Source organism: Triticum aestivum, chromosome 1B, assembly GCF_018294505.1.
Source record: "Triticum aestivum cultivar Chinese Spring chromosome 1B, IWGSC CS RefSeq v2.1, whole genome shotgun sequence".
In the NCBI taxonomy this organism is placed as follows: domain Eukaryota; kingdom Viridiplantae; phylum Streptophyta; class Magnoliopsida; order Poales; family Poaceae; genus Triticum; species Triticum aestivum.
The window spans coordinates 634,694,096-634,700,569 of NC_057795.1; positions in this window are offsets into that span (position 1 = coordinate 634,694,096).

The window sequence follows — 6,474 nt, forward strand, 5'->3', positions numbered from 1 at the left end:
GTAGGCCTACCGGGCACAAATCACACAGAGGGACCAACCCCCTACCAGTCCTTATCCAGCAAAGGCTACTACGACCACCCTGACCGAAGCAGTGTTCAAGTCGAAGGGTCGGAGCACCTAAGTTTCAAAGGGTAGCAGGTGTCGGTGCCAAAACCGGCGGATCTCGGGTAGGGGGTCCTGAACTGTGCGTCTAGGCGGATGGTAACAGGAGACGAGGGACACGATGTTTTTACCCAGGTTTGGGCCCTCTTGATGGAGGTAAAACCCTACGTCCTGCTTGATTAATATTGATGATGTGGGTTACAAGAGTAGATCTACCACGAGATCAAGGTGGCTAAACCCTAGAAGCTAGCCTATGGTATGATTGTTGTTCGTCCTATGGACTAAAGCCATCCGGTTTATATAGACATCGGAGAGGGCTAGGGTTACACAGAGTCGGTTACAATGGTAGGAGATCTACATATCCGTATCGCCAAGCTTGCCTTCCACGCCAAGGAAAGTCCCATCCGGACACGGGACGAAGTCTTCAATCTTGTATCTTCATAGTCTTGGAGTCCGGCAGATGATGATAGTTCGGCTATCCGGACACCCCCTAGTCCGGGACTCCCTCAGTAGCCCCCGAACCAGGCTTCAATGACGACGAGTCCGGCGCGCATATTGTCTTCGGCATTGCAAGACGGGTTCCTCCTCCGAATAATTTATAGAAGATTGTGAACACCAGGATAGTGTCCGGCTCTGCAAAAATAAATTCCACATACCACCGTAGAGAGAATAATATTACACAAGATCAGTCTGCTGATGTATTCTGTGGCGTAACGTCACACCACTTCCAAGCCTTTACTCGAATTGTTTCTATTGTTCCACCTCAGCGCGTTTAGCGAGGCGGTTTCCTTGGCACGTCTGTCGAAGCAGAGATCGTGTTCCCCTTATTCCGGGATTCCCATCAATACGGACATGGGTAACCCAACCGCGCCCGTTGCCACGCCCCCTCCATCGAAGGCGGGTTCCAAACGGTCACGGGGACGGCTCTTGGTATTCTTCCTCTTTATAATGAGACCAAGGCCCATTCTTTTTATTCAATCCTCTATCGAATCGCCCTTCTCCCTGAGTTCCAACACCCAGGGCTCCGAATTCAGGTACCTTCGATCCTTGACAATGTCCGGTCCTGATCTACGAGGCCGGTGGATGCCCTCCTCTGTCACGGAGGAGGACGTGCTAAAGCTGAGAGATGCCAGGTATTTAACCTACGAGATTTCGCATAGGCTGCCTGCCCGAGGGCAAGTTATCCCAACTCCCGAGCCTGGCGAGATCGTCGTGTTCACGTCTCACTTCCATCGGGGTTTAGGCTTCCGACGGATCCCTTCATGAGGGGGCTCATGTTTTCCTATGGGCTGGAATTCCACGACCTGGCTCCGGAGTCCATCCTCCATATCTCATCATTCATTGTCGTCTATGAAGCCTTCCTCCGCACTACCCCTCACTTCGGCTTATGGCTCAAAACCTTCAACGTGGAGCCGAAGATGATTGAGGGGTGTCAGGCAGAGTGCGGCGGGGCGGTTATAAGCAAGAGGGCCGAAGCTCCATGGCCCAAGGGCTCTTTCCAAGAGGAGCTCAGCTTGTGGCAACAGGAGTGGTTTTATATCACCGCTCCCTGGGGCAGCAAGCAGAAGCTGCCGCCCGTCTTTCGCTCAGGCCCTCCACAGCAGCTGACGTCATGGGTCAACAAGGGGCGTGACTGGGGGGGGCGCCCAAAGACGTCCCTCTGCTGCAGGACCGGATTCGAGGCCTCCAAGAAAGGGAGATCAATATGGTCGCAGTGGTGCAGGTCATGTTGATCCGGCACCTACTGCCCTGCAAACGTCGCCCCCTCCTCCTGTGGGAATTTAATCCGGAGGGGCCGCGAGCTCTTCAACACTTCATGGGTTTGACTCCCATGGAGATGTATAAACTGTTCTTCGGATCGCAAGAGACGCATCCGGAATTGACCGAGGACGCTGGCCTAAGCTGCAATCGCCCGGATACTCAAGTAACTAGCCCTGTGTCCGGACACACCATCCATTTATTTATCGTGAGCTTGCCTTTTAACCAGCTATCCCTGGACAGGAGTGGATAGCACAAGCAAAACTGATACGGTGTCCGGCCCCCCTCCCTGAGACCATGCAGGATCCCGTGTTAATCAAAATGTTGGAGGTTGCACCTTCGAATGAGGGCGAAGGGGGGCACGGGGAAACTGTCACCTCTGCCAAGGAGGCATTTAGTAAGGGAGGAACTGAGAGTCCCTCCTTCCAGGGGGAGAAGAGGAACGCTTCCAAAGACCCGGAGGCCAAGGCCTCAAAACGGGGAAAGAAATCTGTACCGGAAGGTCCTGCACCAGAAAGCGCCCCGGCCGTACTGTCTCCTCGGAGGAATCAGCCCTCTAACGAGCCGTAAGTGAAAAGGGGGATTTTATAATTATAAGACACCCCTGCTTAATGTCTAAAGGTAACGAAGTTTTTACCTTGTAGTTCGGATCCCAGCCCATCTCAGCACAGCTCACCTTCGGGAGACCTTCGTCCGGAGATGATGGAAAGCGAAACGCCTTCATCTGCCGCTCCATCGTGCGGGGCGGAAGACCCTGAGGTGTCGTCGTGGAGGGTCTCCCCAAATCCGGCGGGACTAGAGAGTTTGGCGCCCATTGGAGTACGGCCGGTGGAGCTACAGGATTTGCTTAAGAGGGCGTCCATCTCAGAAGATCACCGCACATTAATGGGTGATGTGATTGAGAGGATCTTGTCCGCCGAAACCGGGTTGTATGAGGCCGTCGGAAGTTTACTGACGGGGTTTGAGGTACGCAAAAAATGACATACCTGTTGACAGTTTTGCACATGAAGTGTGCCCTGTATAGATAGTAGCCCCTGAGACTTGGTATGCTGCCGAATAACGACAGCGTGCCTAGGATCGTAATCTCGGTTATTAACTGTCGCCTTTCCCATGCAGGTGGCGGAACGTTCGGTGGCCAGCCGGACTGATGAATTTGCCGAGCTGAAGAAGCAACTCGACGCTGCAGATGCGGACATCTCGCTGGTCAATAGACGACTTGATGAGTCACAAGGTATGTGGTTGCCCCGCGGTTGGTTAGTAAGGGAGCTGACGCCCATTCCTTACAAATTGTATGCTTAGATGCAGATGGTGCTGCTGCTATGGAGGACCTTCGAGCAGAACTTGCTCGGGCCAAGGAGCAAGCCAGAAAAAGCGAGGCGGCTGCCTTGAAGGCAGCGGAAGGGCTAGAAGCCGAGAAGGCTGCTCACTGTCGAAGCAGGGAGGAGATGGCTGGAATGGCCATGAAATTAAGAGTTGCTACCGACCGCCTGGAAGTTCTTGAAGGAGAACACCGAGCGGAGGAAGAGGACCTGAAGAAGGCCGATGCCGAGGCCAAGGATGCCAGTAGTGTGATGCGGGCTATGAAGGAGGAACTGCATCAGGTCGGAGACATTGTTGCTGGAAAGCCCTTTATGCTGCGTAGGAAGTTCACGGATCCGAAGTATGCTCAGCTAGGCCGATTGTACGGTGCGGAGGATCCTTATCTGGACTTGGCGGTGAGTGCGGCTGATGCAGTCGTGCACTTTCGAAGCCAGGAGGATCATGAAATGGAAGAGCTTTTCTGGTCTCAATTCCATAGTCCGGAGCATCCACTTCCGTTGAGTGATCGGCTGGTTGAGTGGGCTGAGCTGAATAGATTGTCCGGACTGGCCATGACGGATGTGGTAACTCATCTGTGGCCGAAAAGGCCCAAGCCGAAGAGTTATTTTGGCTTGTTGCAGCAATTCCTTGGGGCAGTGCCGCATATTAAGGCGATGAAGCGGTCGGCATGCATAGAAGGTGCGCGGATGGCTCTCGCCCGTAGTAAAACATACTGGGCGGAGATGGATGCCACCGCTGTTGCATCCCGGGGTTCGAACAAAAGCCGATTCCCCATCGAGCATTACTTTGAGGAAGTCCTGCAGGGCGCTCGTATAATAGAGTCGCAGTGCTCGAAAGATGTTATGTTTGAATGACATGTATGATTTCTAAGATCATGTTTATAATGCAATGACTTTTTATACTTATGTGTTCAAGTATTGAACTATCTCCTGTGCGGCCGTATATGTATGTATAATCTGAAAGATGGCAGTCTTTGGCTTCAGCCCCCACGCACATGGTGCGGGGCTGTTTGCAAAAAGAAAAACGCTTTTTCACACTTAATCCAACGTCTTGGTCCATTTAAGGAGGTGATAGCATAGCAAACTAGGCAACCGGACTATAATGCTTTATCACTTTCACTTAGCCATAGGAGCTCGAATGTGGGGCTACTATATAGCCCCTGACGGCACCGCGCTTCTCCGAACTTGGGGCGCGTATGTGCCTGACCGGGAAGCGGTCCTTTGTCAAAGCGGAGGAATTCTAAACATTCCAATGGTCGATCGAGTGGTTCACCAGTCTCTCGCTATATCATGACAGTCAGTTTTCAGCTTTCTCTACTGAGGTGCTCTCCCGGCCGAACCGGGGCACAATCGCAGTAGTTCTCCTGGTGCCGCGTTAGCCGATGATACCGAACATAAGGCAGCAAAACATAGGAGCCGGGAAAACCCAACATTTGACCAAAGACACGATTCGGAGCTGATGCATATAAGTCCTAACTCGAGACGCCGAACACTCCCTAAGGTGTTCGGTCTTTATCATATCGGGCAAAATAAAGCCCTAAGCCCCTAGTGTCCAGGTACAGGTGGGAACTTCTGACGCGGCCGATGCCAAAACGCCAGCCTCCTCCTCGGCTCTGGTAGGAAATCGGGGGATGTGTATCTACAAGAGACAGTGAGAAAGGTTTACGCAGGGTCTTAATCTGGAAAGAATCCTTGCAACGGGTCCCTACTGCACGCCTGCGCCTGTGTCTCCGTTGTGCTGTATCCTGGACGGGTGTAGCACGTGCTTCATCTGTAAAAGAGAAGGACTTAGTTTCTAAGAAATATTGTGCAAAAAGTGTATCAAAATAAAGTATAATTCGGAAGATGAAGAAAGTTGAGCTTTATTAGCTTTCATCATTTATGCGCGCGGCCCCCTAAAAAAAGGGGTATGCGGCTGGGAAGCCCCTTGTTAAGTTACGCCGGACTCGTCTAACCATGTCCGAGGTCTAAATGACCTGTTTATAGGGGCTTTGACCTGCAAGGTCGGAATAATGTGTGGCTGTCTAGGCAGCCCCACATTCTCCATGGTCGAGAGACACCTGGAGTTTTAACAATATGCCACGTGGACCGGGCATTTTTAAGCGTAAGAGACGCGTAATGTGGTATTGCATTAAAGCGGGCAAAAGTTGCACGCCCCAGTAGTGCTTAAGGGCTACTGCTAAATGGGGCGATGGAGGGTGACCTTTTCGCGACGGAGGTTGTCGGATGAACCGAACACGGCCTCTAGTGGTACAGAGCCTGTAAAATTGGCTGAAAAGGCCTGGCGTCACTCCTTTGAAGGAAGTGCTTGCTATAGAGAATTTTGGTGGGTTCTACCCCTAGTCTGCGGACGATGTCCTGGTATAGCAGGGGCCACGCTGCGTGTTATCACGTGAAGTGAGTTTACTGTTTTGACTTCTAATGGGAAAGTCTTTTGGTTACCAGAGCGCTGCTTTTGGGTTTCGTCACTTTCGCTTGTTGTGTCGAGCCCCTTGTGTTCGGCGTTAAGTCGGCCGGACTGCTTGAAGACCCAACAATCTCTGTGGGTATGGTTTGCACGCTTCCCGGAGGTACCGTGTATTTGACACAGTCTATCCAGGATCTTGTTGAGGTTGGATAGCTCGTCACTGTTATCCTTTAAGGGCAGTGTTTTCTTGTTCGGCCGAGAGCTTTTGAATCCGGCGTTGACCGCCGTACTATTTGGGCCATTCTCCTTATTCCGGGGCTGATCTTTTTTGCGTCGTGATTTCCCATTTCCATCCCTGATTTCGGATGTACTCGGGTCGCTGGTGCTGCATCTAGCCAACCAGCTATCTTCCCCTGCGCAAAAGTGGGTCATGAGACTTGTTAGTGCGGCCATTATTCTTGGTTTTTCCTGGCCGAGGTGTCTGGCGAGCCATTCGTCTCGGACGTTGTGTTTGAAGGCTGCTAAGGCTTCAGCGTCTGGACAGTCGACTATTTGGTTCTTTTTAGTGAGGAACCTATTCCAGAATTTGCGTGCTGATTCTCTGGGCTGTTGAGTTATGTGACTTAAATCATCTGCATTCGGAGGCCGGACATAAGTCCCCTAAAAATTTGCTCGAAACGCATCCTCAAGCTCTTCCCAACTCCCAATCGTATTTTCTGGGAGGCTTTTAAGCCAATGCCGTGCCGGCCCTTTGAGCTTGAGGGGAAGGTATTTTATGGCATGGAGATCGTCTCCTCTTGCCATGTGTATGTGTAGGATATAATCCTCAATCTAGACTCCGGGGTCTGTTGTTCCGTCGTATGCCTCTATGTTTATGGGTTTAAATCC